At 31.4% G+C, this 16,012-nt stretch overlaps 1 protein-coding gene across 7 annotated transcripts in view; it reads right to left on the reverse strand.

Moving 5' to 3' along the window:
- Positions 1–16,012, reverse strand: part of Baz2b (bromodomain adjacent to zinc finger domain 2B) — a 274,260-nt gene that overhangs the window by 170,081 nt on the left and 88,167 nt on the right. The window contains exon 1 of one of the 7 annotated variants that reach the window (XM_077802638.1): positions 8,901–9,156. The exons of the other annotated variants lie outside the window; for them this stretch is intronic. The gene's annotated coding sequence lies outside the window, so the exon portion shown is untranslated. Of the gene's footprint in view, positions 1–8,900; positions 9,157–16,012 lie in introns of those variants that run through there. 7 annotated transcript variants of the gene reach the window in all.

The following is a 16,012-nucleotide window of genomic DNA, read 5'->3' on the forward strand; positions in this document are numbered from 1 at the left end:
TTTCCTTCATTCTATCACTCCAAACTCAACAATAAATATTAAAAGACCTAGAAGGGAGACAGACAGGAACTTGGCAACTACAATCCTAATTTTAAATAAACTCTATTTCAACTTTATTTTTCCTTCCTTCTGTTGTTCCTACCTACTTTTATTCTTTCTTATTTTTCTGATTTGATGGTTCCATTTACTATTTGTGTAAGGTGTTCGTTTTCCTTGATAATTTTTTTTTGGGGGGGAGGAGGTGGGATACTAGAGATTGAACCCAGGGGAATTTACCACTGAGCTACATCAGCAATCCTTTTTTATTTTTTATTTTGAGGCAAATAAGTTTGCCAAAATTGCCCAGACTAGTCTCAAACTTACGATTCAAGTTCAAGACCAGTCTCAGCAATTTAGTGAGACCATATTTCAAAATAACAAAAATGATGGGATATAGCTCAGATAGAGTACCTTTGGGTGCATTCCCAGTAGTGGAGGAAACTTTTTTGTATTTCACTTAGTTTTGGTCCCATGAGCTTTCTTTAAACTAGGGATTAAACCCAAGGGCACTTAACCACTGGACCACATCCCCAGACAATTTTACTTTTTATTTTGAGAAAGGCTCTCGCTTACTTAAGGCCTTGCTATGTTGCTGAGGCTGGCCTCAAACTTGGGATTTTCCTGCCTCAGCCTCTCAAATTGCTGGGATTATAGGAGTACACCACCTCGTTTTGCCTACTCATTACTTTCTTGCCAGATCAGCATTGTTATGATGAAAATGTTTTAACTATTTTAGCTAAATATTTTATTTTTATCCAGAAGGTCATTCAAAGTATTTAGTCCACCTCAATTCTGTGTTCAATAAATTATTGAAATTTTGCTTTCAAGTGAAAATTTATTTACCAAGAGATTTCTCTAAGCCTAACCTGTGGTAATATCATTATCAATTCCTATTTAGGTGTGGAAAAATTCACTGGGCTCAAATTTAATTAATGCAACTTGCCTCAAAAGTTTCTCCCAATCAAAAAAAAATTCCATGAATTGTAAATATTCCCAAAATTGTTAGCTCTTTTAAACTGCCTATGTATCAGATATTCTCATGTATACCCATTGATGAGAAATTTTAAAGGAACTTCTAACTATTCTTCATTTTGTATAGAAATTACTCTCTGATGCCCTAAACAATATTCTCATCAGGATAACCCATTATATCTGTCAGTATTGTTCAGTTCTTTATTGAATCCACAAATATCATTCATTATTGTTTGTGGGTTTGCAATATTATAAATCCATTGTAGTAGTATTATAAATCCATTGTAGTTAGACCAAAAAGTTTCCCTACTACAATATTGCCTGATTTCTTGGATTCTAATGATCTTATCAAGCCAGTGAGCCCTGTTTTCTCCTAATTCACACTGAATTCTAGAATATATACTTTTAAGATTTGTCTCAAAAACACCAATTGAAATGCCTAGTCTTCTCCCTCAGATTTAAAACTATGAAACATTAACATATATTTAGGAAAATAAATTAATATGAAATAACTAAAGAGTATTTAACTAAAGAGATAATTTTCAGTTACATATAATTGAGTGAATTTACTTTATAGTGCTCAAAAACCAATCCAAAATAAACATATCTTAAACTGGGCAGAACTACATTATTTTGTGAATTAATTGTGGAAACATCAATACCATCCTTCTATAACAGAGTCTCTAGTGAATAAGATATCCAAATTCAATGATATTGTTCTATAAAATATTAAGCAACACTGGGATTACATATAACCAGAAAGTTTATTTTATTCTTTAAATTTACTTTCCGAAGTAACTATTGGTATATGGTACAATGCTATAATCCCAGAGACTTGGGAGTCTGAGGCAGGAGAATCCCCAGTTCCAAGCCAGCTTCAGCAACCTAGCAAGGGCTGGAGATGCAGCTCAGTGGTAGAAGACCTATGGGTTCAATCTCTAGTAATGCGCACACATGTTCTTACACATAATACATATGGCTTTCTGTTTTCCTTTCTTTTAAAAAATAAAATACAGGCTATGTCCTGAGACCAATATTCATTAAGCTTAATCCTTTACATACTTTATATGTTATAATAGAATATGTTAATACTTGATTCAACTTTTTTAAAAAAATTTTTTAGTTGTACATGGACACAATATCTTTATTTTCTTTATTTTTATGTGGTAATGAGGATTGAATCCAGTGCCTCAACAAGTACTAGGCAAGCATTCTACCACTAAGCTATAACCTCAGCCCCTTGATTCAACTGTTGTGTAAAATAGTTTGGTGTGCCTCAAAAAGCTAAATATAAACCTGGCACAATGGTGTACATGTGTAATCTCAGCTACCTGAAAGGTTTGTGAAGGGGGTTTAAAACCAGCCTGGGTAATTCAGCAAGACCCTGTCTGAAAATACATTTTTTAAAAGGGACCTGGAGATGAACTCAGTGGTAGAACACTTGTCTAGCATGTGCACACTTTGGGTTCAAACCCCAATACTACCAAAAAAAAAAAAAAAAACCCAGAGACTTCAAAAAATACTTCGGGAAGACTTGAGAAGATGCCCTACAAACAGATAAATGAATAAATATGATAAATGCACATATATTTTGTTTTATTTACATATGTGCAGTTGAGTCATAAAAGACAATGAAGTTCTGAAACATGCTACAACATGGTTGAAAACTTAATGCTAAGTAAAATAAATCTGACCAAAAAAGGGTCAAATACTTTATCATTTTACTTATCAGAAATCTTCTAGAGATAAAGAGTGGATTAGAGGTTAGTAGAGCTGGAAGGTAGAAGAAATGGAAAGTCATTGCTTAATGATTAGTTTCTGTTTGGGTAACGAAAAGAATTTGGAAACAGCAGTAATGGTTGCACAACATTGAATATAATTAATGCCACTAAACTGCCTGCATAAAACTGGTCAACACTGGGGCTATGGTATAGCTCAGTGGTAGAGCATTTGCCTAGTATATGCAACACCTTGAATTTGATCCTTAGCACACCCCCCAAAAAAATTGAAATGGCAACTTTTATGTTAAATGTATTTTGCAACTTTAAATGTGAATTGTATCTTAATCTAATTTTTAAATGTTTGAAGTCCTTCACTGCTTCAAAATTTTGCCCAGGTTCCTTTACCTTAAAAAAAAAACTTCCACTCCCCCTGTTATTCTAGTGAAGTATTTCAGTTATTTATATCACTCATTCAGCAATTAATCTTATCTTCCTTTTGACATTCCTAGTGTTTTAAAATTACTGGTACATAGTTAATATTTCATTATGCTTTGCTTACAAAACAAGATTAATTGCTCAAATTATCAAATCAACAACCATATGTAATATTTGTTTGTACTTTGTTTGCCAAACTAGACTAGTAATAGCTCACACTGCGAAGTCAAGACTCAGTAGCAACCTACTTCTTCAAATTAACAAAAATTTTTCGATTTTATACCTGCACAAATGTATTAAATAAAATTTTCAATAATAAATGGTAAGAGATCACATTCCAGAAAAAAAATAATCAGAATGCTCATTCTCTGAGCATTCCAATTAATCAAGGATATAACAGATTTAGTTCAGTATGATTATTAAAGATAGACAATAATGAATACTTTAAAAAGAAATTTCTAATTGACCATTTTTTTTCTTGACTGAATCAAAGACAAGAAACTATTCAAATATAACTTTTTAAATGGTGAGTAATACACAGCATTTAACATATACACTAATATTTTCTATGCCTAAGTAAAAATATTTAGGATATAAAATTATAATCCTTAACAGAATTAATATGAAAATTACAGTTATTTTAGTGATAATAAAAATAACCAACTAAATTTTTCTTTTACTTAAATAATGCTTAAAATAAACATACTTAAGAGAAGTCTTTAAGGCATGATAATGAAATAGAAGACTTCAGAGAAAATAATAGGAAGGATAAATACACTTTTTAAAATTGTTGTTGTTCTTTGAAAAAACAACATAAAAATTTTAAGAAATGGCTGGGCACAGTGTTACACATCTTTAATTCTTTAATTCCAGTAACTGAGGCAGGAGGTCACAAGTTCAAAGCCTGTCTTAACAACAAAATCCTCAGTAACTTAGCAAGTCTTTGTTTCAAAAAAAAAAATTATTTTAAAGTATTTTCTTAGTTGTTGATGGACCTTTATTTTATTCATCTATTTACATGTGGTGCTGAGAATCAAACCTAGAGCCTCACACATTTGAGGCAAGCATTGTACCACTGAGGCACAACTCCAGGCCTGTGCAAAGAAAATATTTTAAAAGGACTAGGGATGTAGCCTAGTGGTAAAGAACCCCTGGCTTCAATCCCTGTTTTTGAGAAATGCATCAAAACAGCTGCACTAAAGTCACATACTTTCAGAAACCTAGGTATACAAAGCCTAGGTAAAATTTCTGCCCATTTTCAGAGTAAATGCTTTAAAATGAGCTATTTTAGAGTCATCAGACTACTTTTATCTACAGCAGGGTTTTGTGCTTTTTAAAATTTTATTTTTTTAAATATTTATTTTTTAGTTGAACACAATACCTTTGTTTATTTTTATGTGGTGCTGAGGATAGAATCCAGGGCCTTGAATGTACTAGGCAAGTGGTCTACCACTGAGCCACAACACCAGCCCCTGTTTTTTTATTTTATTTTATTTTTATTAGTACTTTTTTATGTTATATCTTTGGAAAAATACTTCTTAATTGCTATTTGTTTGATTTGTTATCTGTGTCTTTAAACACATATTATAAATGTAAACAATATTAACTCACATGAAGATTAAAAGTATAATTATATTTTGATTCAGAAGACAAAAATTTTTAAATTTTTAAATTTTTAAATTTGGCATTGTTACATCAAAAGTAAAACTGCTTCAAAGAACAACTATATTTATATTTCCTACTATAGTAGAACAACATATTCACTTTTACAGTGAAAATACCCACTGGCATCTTAGAAATTATTACTTTTCCAGTCAGAAACATGGTTGTACAGCAAGCTCACTGGCCAAACCAAAAAGGGAAGGAAATAAAAAATAGTCTCCAAGCTGACAGAATATGAGTTAAGAATTATTATTTATTAAAAAGTTCTTATATGATTTATATTTCAGGAATTAAAATTTATACATGAATCCAACAAGTTTGGGCTGTTATTCCAAAGTCACAGCATATTAGAAAAGGAATGAAGATGATGATGATAGCAACTATAATTTTTTAAAGCATTCATTAAACATTATACATTGGGGTGGGAGCCAGGAGTAGAAGGAGTATCTGTACTAGGTAACTATAGTGAAAGCTGTACAAATGACTTGACTCCATGATTAAGAATCTATAAAATTTATGTCCCAAGACTATCACTGTGCTACAATGCAGAACAAAAATTAATGTTCAACAAGACCTCAAAATAATACAAAAATTAACATCACATACTTTATTTTTTAACATAAGGAACATTATCAACAGAATCTAAAGACCTGGATTTAAATCCAGTCTTTAGCTTCACCATTTTTATTAATGATGTCAGGCAAATATTAATCTGCCTCACATTCATTTTCTCTAAATATGAAATGAAATATTTATTTACCTTAGAGTGCTATGTTTAGAATCAACAAATGTAAAAGCATGCTGGTATGATACTCATGAATATAGTAGTTACTGAAATACTCTAAAAATTTGGATATCCAGAATAATTATTTCTTTGATATGAACAGTTTTTTCACTTTTTAAGTCTTATTATTTTTCAGATGCTTAGATGTTACTCTAGTTAGTAAATATGCAAAACCATAAAAATGCAGAGATTCACTTAAGTATTATAGCAAATGCTCCTGAATTCCATTACTAACTACCTCTTTTGCTGAGTAAATGCAATTCATTCTTTAATCCCAATTTAGGTTGTTATCTCCTCTGTAGAACCTTCCTATATTTCCAATTGCACATAGACATTTCAAATCTACCATATCCAAACCTGAAGTCCTGTTTCTCCATCCCCATTCCAAATATGTTCCACCTGAAAATCCAACTTCATCTTTTAATTGCTAAGCCAAAACCTTATTCATCCTTTCTTCCTTTTCCTCTCACATCTACTCCATCAAGAACTATTTTGTTTTACCTTAAAAACATCCAGTTATTGATTGATTGATTGATTGTACAAAGTGACCTACCACTGAGCTACATCCCCAACCATTTAAAAAAAATTTTTTTTTTTTTAATTTAAGACATGGTCTCACTAAGTTGCTGAGGCTGGCCTTGAACTTGTGATCCTCCTGCCTGAGGCCTCCCCAGTTGGTGGGATTGCAGGTTTTGAGTCACTGTGCCCAGATAAATCATCCAGATTTTACTTCTCCCTAGCCACTATCTTCTCTCATTTAGATTATCATAAGAACCTTTTAACTGGTGGGCCTTGCCACAATACAGTCTATTCCCAGCATAGCAACAGAAGTGATCCTATGTGTCAGTTCAATTAAAAATATAATCCAGATCTACAGAAAGCCATGTAAGGCTTCAGTGGTCTCTAAGGTCCTCCCTTGTACTCTCCCTTCTCCCTAACTCTACTTTCCATCACAATGGCCTCCATTCATTTTAGAGCACATACCAGTCAGGCTCCTGCCTCATGCTCTCTGCCTTGAAGACTCCTCCTAAGGGCATCTACACAGCTAACTTCTTTGATCTTTGCTCAATATCACTTTATTTATTGTTTACTTCTAAGTCTACTATACATTCCACAAAGGTAGAGACCTTTGAACGTTTTATTTACTGATATTTTTCCATATACATAGAACAGCACACAAAAATGCGAATTAAGTATGTAAATAAAACAATACATTTGTGCCACTTTAGTATTTTGTGCTTACCTCTCTTGTATAGTTATCACATTATACTGTAAAGAGCCTGTTAATTTTCTGCCCCTTCGACCATTGTGTTTTGCTTTCTATTGTTATCACCTATACTTCCTTACAGGCCCAAACACTTTGGAAATACTCAGCAACATTTGATAAATTAATAAAAAATAAAACCAACTAGATCAAAGATTTAAGCACCTTTACTATCTCCATAATCTAAACACAATGCTTAAATGTATGACACTGGAGACTGAGTTCTGGATTCTAGATTCTGTTAGTGATTTTAGTCTGACTCTGGCACTTACTGGCTAAAGGACCTTGATTGTATTATTTAAATTCTCTAAAACAATTCCTTATCAATTAAAATAGAATAAAAGTACATGCACATGACATAATTATCATCAATATTAAATGATGATAGCGGGGACTGGGGTTGTGGCTCAGTGGAAGAGGCAAGCACCTAGCATGTGTGAGGAGGCACTGGATTTGATTCTCAGTATCACTTATAAATAAATAAAATAAAGGTCCATTAATGACAAAAAAATTTTAAAAATGATGATAGAATTAGCCCAGATGTTTGCACATAGTATGCATTTAATACACGACATCTATTACTTGTTATTACAAAAATAGGTTACTTAAGTTAGTAAATTTGTAAAGCAAAGATAATGTGAAGATTATCATTTAAATTCTGTTTGATAACTAAGTTTGAATATTCACTAAACACAATATTTAGAATCTCCTTAGGATATAACAAGAATTTATATTAAAAATTACTGAGTCACCAAAAATAAACTTGATAAGCATTTTACAGAATACCTTAATTTTCAATAAAGAGGAATTCTATTTACATAATCCCAGAATATTTTTGAATATTTTAAGATGTTAGGCTCTATAATATTCTTCAGTAACTACCTTCAAATTTTAAAAAATTTTAAATGATTTCTCTTATATAACCAAAATACTCAACACTAGATATTAAAAATTAAATATGGTACTATTTAGGTCACCTATACATATAGGCCTATAATATACACATATATTCTTCCTTCTACTCTGAACAATCTCATTTTAAAAAGTAAGACTTTTGAGAAAAAGTTAAATAAATTCTAACTTTTACTAAATTATCTCCAAGCTTGCCATTTCTCATTTTAGTCATGTGTCCAATTATATGTACATTATTTAGGTAATGTTATATTGATGTTGGAACAACACTGGGAGTTCAGTTCAATTTAAAAGGCTAATGTAATAGTGTTTATTTTAAAGCTCTAAAAATTTTCTGTTATTTCTGTCTACTGTGGCTCTTAATGTCTTCCTATCTGCAGAGTCACTTATCTATTTTATAAAATACTTGTGAATTTGTTTTCTTTATAGTTTGTACTACCACCAGGAAATAGACATGCAAAATTTTACCTAATCACTCATATGGTAGTGGACAAGAAAACTGAGGTAAGCAATTTAAATGATTGTCCCAAGACTACAGATGGAGTGACTGCCAGCTTTAGGATTAAAGCTAAGAAGCTCATTATTCCCTTCTTAAATTTTGAATACTGAACATTGTTTTTAAGTCATGATGATCTCTTAACTAAGAACAACAATTTAATATAATAAAATTATTATCAACACAATATATGTAAACAGAATTATGAAATTTATTAAATAATAAAATTACTTTATCCCAGTAGTCACTGAAAAAAATTAATCTAATTTACTCCATAAGTTATTTTTAAAATTTTGCTTAGAGTGCCAAGAAAGTAGCAGCTTAATATATTTTATCATTCTAATGTCTTTAAATATAGCTAACTTCTTTAACCAAAATCTACAATAAGTATATGAGATGGTTGGATTTAAGATATCAAACAGAAATACTTTTGCATTTTTTTTAAAAAACCCTACAAACTTAAAAACCAGTTGTTTCTACTCTTATTATAAACTTCAACTTCAAGATATATTTGTAAGAGATCTATCAATGAAAAGACAATGATAAAAAGTAAAGCAAACATCAAATACTCTTGCATTCACAGGAGAAAAAGACAGTATAACATTAGCAGCTTACTGTGGAGAGTGGGTTTAATCAGGAAGTAGCCATTATCCTTTCGATTCAGAGCAGTGACAGCACTCCAAAACAACAAGCCGTGATATTCTTTCAGTTAAAAGGCATGAAAGAATACCTGCTATTGTGTCCTAGCTTTGCTGACCCCAAAGGTCACCATATGTCTTTTATCAAAAGCTATAATGAAAACATAATCCAAGCAAGCATTTAGTATGCTCTATTTCTTGAAACACCTAAAATCTACCTAACACAACCTCTCTCTCTCAGTTACTCACAAAACATGGCTGTCTTATTCAGAGATTAGCAATTATTGTAATGAGATACTGTCGGAGAGGGTCAAATAGTACTTCCTGCAGTTTACACATCTTGATTTCCTGGTAAACAAACTGAAAGGCAGGTGGAGCACTTAGATCACCAGTAAACGTGAAGGCTCACGTGACAAAACTAAGGCAGGTAAAGCTGACGTCTCAAGTAATCGGTTCTTTTCTTAATTTTATTATCAAAACCAACAATGAGAAGAATTTTGTTACTTCCTTTTTAAAAGGGAGTTCATTCTTGACGTGAAATAACTCACAGTTTAAAATAAAAAATGCTTGAAAACTGAGATGGTTTAAGCAGCTTTCAAAAATTAGTTTTAGTAAATAAGCTGTAAAAAACGAGACAAATGCTAACAAATTGCTTTAAAAACAAATAAGGATTTAAAAAAAAAAACCCTAAGGAAAAGTCTTTAAATTTTAACTCCTTCAAGAAAATAAATAAAAGAAATTTCTGAGTCTTAATAAAAGACCAAAATTAAAATTCTTTGCCAAAGCACACCTCCAAAATACTACTTTAAAATTTATGTAGCAGTCTTTGAAAAAAACTCAATCGTATGAATCAAAAAGTTTACATAACTTGAAGCTATTCCTTATATCATTTTAAACTTGAATTTCAAAAAAGAAAAAAAAACTGGTCAACTGTGAGCACTTAAAAAAAATTGTTAGCTTGAAAACTAAGTTTCCTTGTCCTTAGTTTTTCCTCCCTAAACTGCTCTTCTTTTTGCTCCCTAAATTTCTAATATAGTTCAATGAAGGTTGATTTAAATTAATTATAGGTATAAGACAAATAAAAACCTATGATAAACTAAGTCAGTACTTTTAAAATATGTAGGAGTTTTAAAAAAATCTGTAAAAATTGCATTTCTTAAAAATTCTATGTTTACGCACACTACACCTTTGTTTTATTATGAACATAGTATGTTTTCATCGTAATGCAAAGAGCTCTCAAGACTTTTTTAACAATATAATCTTATCAAAACATTAAAATTATATTGCTTAGATTAGGTTTATAATAATTCAGTTTGGAAAATAAAGTTAATGCACTAAAATAGAAAATACAACAAAACAGAATAATAATAAAATCAACAACAAAAAGAACACCCAAGCAGATAAGACTGTGCCAAGGGTACAGAATCTCTCATCACAAATACCTAATTTTTCATTTCAGAAGTATACCTTCAGTATTAAATCACTGTAACACAAGTCACTAACAATCACTAATCACCACCTTTACTAAAAATGACATGTGAATGAGGGAATTTTCGGAAAACTATGATTAAGGCATTAACAGTTTCAGCTGAATTTCCTGGTCAAATTAAATAACTTCTATGTTCTACAGCCACTTGGAATGCAAAAACACAATTCTTATTTCTACTATAGAAAATTTAAATTGTATTTCCTATGATATTGGTAGGTTTGATTGTGTAATTCGTTTGCCTAAACAAAACAAAAATTTAAATTAGAAAATTATTACTTTGTTTTAAAAAATCCATGATTATCTTAATTTCCCATAAAGGGCCAAAATTTAGAGAATGATGAAGAAAAATGTAGAAAGGAAGAGAAAATAAATTTGATATTTTATTTTATTCAAGGTGGCATTTATCAAGGGTTGGTGAGTTTGGATATTAAGAATTTATAGATAAGACAAAAGGGGAGAGAAGTATATATGGCATCCTATGAGTTATGAAAAGACTCCCTCTCTGAGCTGACAAATGAGAAAAGGGAACTCCTACCCCCACCCCATCTCCTTAGGGTATTTCAGCCAAGCACTCTTTTTAGAGCATTTTCAGCACAACTAACTGTACCTAATGATTCTATAAAGGCAAAAGATTCAGAAAATATTCTTCTGCTCCCTGGCAAGTCCAAAAACAGGACAGATAACTCAGTAACTTAAAAAAATAACTGCACCATGTCAGTTGCTACCATGTCAAATGAACACTATTAAAATTTAACAATGCTTCACTCTGATATTCATATGAGGTAAACAGGGAGTAGCAAATCAAATCTTCATTATAGTTGGCTGAGTCTCCTTTATCTCCCTAAATTGCTAAACTTGTGTATTCCCACCTCCCAGATTATTTTTATGTTGTTTCCTATTTCTTCCACCACACCTCATTATCAGGAGAGGTCTCATCACCTGCAGGACGTTGCTTTCACAGTATCTGACTATTTGGGCCCATAAAACTTTCTTTTTCTACGTGATTTATTTTACATTACTCTGTAATAATTTGGGGATCTCCTTAACTAGAACTTGGAAATTCTTCTTTTATATTACTCATTGTGAATAATAAAACACTCAGCATGTAGCAAACACTAAATTAACTTAATACAAGCTATTAATAAACTAACACACACACACACCAGCTCATGTTTGTTCAACATAGCCAAGGTGTTTATTAGGATTTCATTAAGTGAACCAGAAGGCCAATTTTTACCAAACAGACAATTTCTGTGCAGTATAAAATCAACTCACATTTAATCAAATCTTGGGCTATTTGATTTCTAAGCTTGTCAAAAGAATGTCAACTATGGTGGCAATCTTTCAGAGCACTATGAAAACCAAACTGATTTTGAAAACTATTGTGGGACATCAAAATGACTTACATTAAATGTCCAATACTGCTTGATCCATATTTGAACACATTAATAAGAATTATGCAACCTCATACATTTTTGTGATTAAATGAACACTTCCACTGTATAACCACTGAAATTTGTTATTTCGGAATTTCTTATTTTATGAAAATTCAACATACATTTTTTGCTATTGCAAAAGGTAGCAGTCTTCAGATCTGCCATATGTACACTTACTTAACATTTTCTTGCAATAAGAAAAACCACTCAACATTTAAAAATGTTAGAAAGCATATGCTTAAGTAGCACATATTAATTATCAGCTTAAATCAATCAAGATTACATTGTGTTCATTTAACAAGTTAGAGGGTAATTAACATGGATACATTATTATCCACCTCTTTTAGATGTTTACTTTAGAGAACAATAGTAGAAAATAAATCTATAATAAAAATTAAAAAGGTTATTGAAGAAATTTAAACAACAAAATAATATGATTCAGTTTTCTTTCTTTTCCTTAAAAACAATTTGGTAAAAGTAAACTGAAGTCAGCTAAATGTATATATTTTCAGTAATTGAAACATAATAGATACAGAGTCTGAGAGAATACAATATTCATTTTGCTGCAGAAGAACATTCATTGCATAACAATGAGATTTGCTAATGAAATCAACCATCAACCTGAAATACATATGTATTAAACCAAGAAGACCTCAGTGTCATTTTCTTTTTGCATCGTTTGTTCTTTCTTTCATTTTTTCTCGACCTTTTCACTATTTTTGTACTTCAAATTTAAGAACTTATTGATAAAGCAGTCAAGACTATAATATTATAGTGTGCTGCTTTTTATTCATCACATTTATTTTTAATGTAAATTCCAATGGTTCTGCTTCTAGCGGCAGTATTAATGTACCTTAAAAAAAAAAAAAATCTATGGATGCTACCAGAAGAGACAAAGGAAGTTCCTTTCTATAGACAATTCTGGATCAGATCTAAAAACATTTTATCAGCATTTGCCATAAATTCCATATGAAAACTTTTCCTGTGAGTGTTCATTTAATAAGAAATAATAAAATGATAATAAATGTATTTTAAAGTCACTTTTGTAATAATATAAATCCTCTAGCACTTTCTACTGCTGATAATTATTAATTAAAATAATGTAGGGATAATATAATAACTATCAACATAAAATTGTTCTAATTTTTTAAATAAAATCATATTTTCCTCAAAAACATGTTTTACTATCTTGGTCTTCAAATATTGATTTCCAATTTCCATTTATCAAAAATAAGTAATTCTGAGAACTTTCTTAAAGAATTATGACCAAGTTATAATTTTCTGTAAAAGCATAAAAGACTATCAATGTTTTTTATATTATTTAATTAAAGTTAAATATTAATATCACCCCCAATCAATTTATATCTGTTTGAGTATAAGCTATTTAATGACAGAACTAACTATCCTATTGGTTGTCTATTGACACATTTGGTTTTCAATTCCACCTGTGCTACAGTTGAAATAAACAGTCTAACCTTTATAGTATATAATTGCAACTAATTTGTGATAATAACAGTTTTACAAAAGAAAAAATAGTACTTATACCAACTAAAACAAAGTCAAACAGAAGACTGTTTCCTATTTTTATTTTTATAATATAAGTATGCCTTAAAACAATATCCTGCTAAAATAACAAAAAATTATGAATTCTAGTTCAGTTAGAAAAGTAAACCAAGTAATTAAGAGATTCCTTATTAAAGTTCCATTGACAATGTCATACCGGTCAAAGTTATAAAAATCTTGGGACTGGAGGTGTAGCTCAGTGGGAGAGCACTTGCCTAACATGCATGAGGCTCTGGGTTCTATGGGGTAGTGCATGAATGAAGGAATGAATGAATGAATGAAAATACTGAAGGATAACTTTAAGCAAAGAATCACATATCCTAGAGCAATCATTAATCCATAATCCACACATTTCCTTAAAACTTAGAAACTTCTATTAAAATGGTAAAATACAAATCAGAGTAGAGAATCAGTTTAAATAAATGTCTACAAGCAACCAAAAATCGACTTTTATTAGGACAATCTTAAAATTTTATTAGCAATCCTAAAATTGGAAGGTCATCTATATTCTTGCTACTCAAAGTGAAACATCAGCAATACTGAAATTATTTGTTAAAAATGTGAAATCTCAGGCCCAGTCCAGACAAACTGAATCAGAATCTTCTTTTATACATTACAGATGCTGTAACCTAAAAAATTCTTCAGCGTACTAAACATCTATACACCAATTCCAGTAATCTCTGATATTCTAACAACTTCTCAAAACTCCATATTAAAACACAGAATCTTCACTGGATACAGAGGCGCACACATTTGTAATTCCAGCTACAGAGAAGGCTGAGGGAGGAGGATTGCAAGTTCAAGGCCAACTTAGGCAATTAAGTGAGACCTTGCCTCAAAATAAGAAATAAAAAAAGCTGGGAATGTAGTTCAATGATAAAGTGCTAAGGGTTAGATCCTCAGTACTAGAGGACAAAACAAATAAACAGCCCCCTCAAAAAAACCCAGAATATTCAGCAAATAAACAATCTATTTGTTTTATCCAAAAGTCCATTGTCTACCATTTGCTTCATCATCTAAAGTCTTCATTCAATTGACTACTGATTTGAAATCAATGATAATATAAGGAAGAAGAGCACCAGATTAATACTTTTCTAACAAAAGTTTGGAAAATATAAAATAGATAAAACTGAAGTACTTAATGCTATCTTAGCAATGATTTAAAATTATTTTAGTGTGAGAGTTCTTTCTTCAAACAAAATCTTGTGAAGAAGCCCAATATAGTAGAAAATAAACAAAGGGCTTTTCTTTGGGGTAAAGGAGGCACACAGCAGCTGCCAAGGCAACTCAAGAGAACTAACCAGGCCAGGTTGGGTGGTGCTTGCTTGTAGTTCCAGCTTCTTGGGAAGCTAACAAGTAGGATCCAGAGTACAGTCTGCTTTGAGAAAAGGGAACTACTTAAAAATAAAAAAAGAAAAAAAAAAAGCAAACTTGTTAACACTAATCACATTTACTGTTTATCAAAGCAAGTCATAAGGTTTATTCTGCAGTGTTTTTTTTATTTTTTATTGTAGTTGGACACAATACCTTTATTTTGTTTATTTATTTTTATGTGGTGCTGAGGAGCTAACCCAGGGCCTCTCACGTGCTAGATGAGCACTCTACCACTGAGCCACAACCCAAGCCCTATTCTGTAGTGTTTTAAGAACACCACCAAATTAAAGTTATGTAATTATTTTTTCTTAATTTGAATTATTTTTTTAAATAGATCCAATTGATGAAGTTGGATAATAATGTTATCTTTGACTAAATTATTTTAATTATTAAATACAAAGCCTATGTTAAGTATTACACAACTAATAATAGATGACTGGACAAAGTACTTGACACTTAATTTCTTGGAAGGGTAAGACAAATTCATGGAACATACCAAGTGCCATAAGAATGGTATAATTAAAGTACAATGGGAGCAAAAGGGAACTGAAGATGTCAGAAAAGGTTTCATGAAAAGGTGACATGTAAAGTAGACCTTGAAAAGTGTGTAGGAATTTGAATGCAAAAGATGGCCAGATGGGGGAATCAGGAAACCAGATATCTCAAGTGAAGAAACAACATATATGCTAAGGATCAGAAGCTTAAAAGGACTTAATATGTTCAAAGACTAGGATGAGGTGGAATGCAAGTTCCGTTATACAAGAATCATGATTTGCACCTAAAATACAATGTCAATATAGTTATATAGATATAAAGCAGTATAAAAGCTCATTGAATATCTATTATTTGAATAAATCAATCAACAAATAATAAAAAATAATGTAGTCTGGCAAGTACATAGAGCACAAGTAAAAAATAGTGGAAGACATGGCTGTAAAAGCGGTTTAGGATTGTTGGGAGCCACTCTGGACAGGAGCTATATATATGGCAAACAGCCATGGGCTGTGTGTGTGTGAGCTGTGAGCATCTTGAGCGCACAAAGTGGACTGGACTGATGATGCTGTTCTGTCTGGGCTGTGCACGTATTTGTCCCTTTCATTTGCTCTGCCTTTGATTCCCACACAGCACATGAGATGGGCTTGGGCTTCCAAGATGTCAGGCAACCTGCTCACAGCAGGACATCAGGAAGCTAGACTCAGTCCCCTAAAACCTGATTCCTTGCCTCAT

Source organism: Urocitellus parryii, chromosome 1 (genome assembly GCF_045843805.1).
Source record: "Urocitellus parryii isolate mUroPar1 chromosome 1, mUroPar1.hap1, whole genome shotgun sequence".
Lineage (NCBI taxonomy): Eukaryota > Metazoa > Chordata > Mammalia > Rodentia > Sciuridae > Urocitellus > Urocitellus parryii.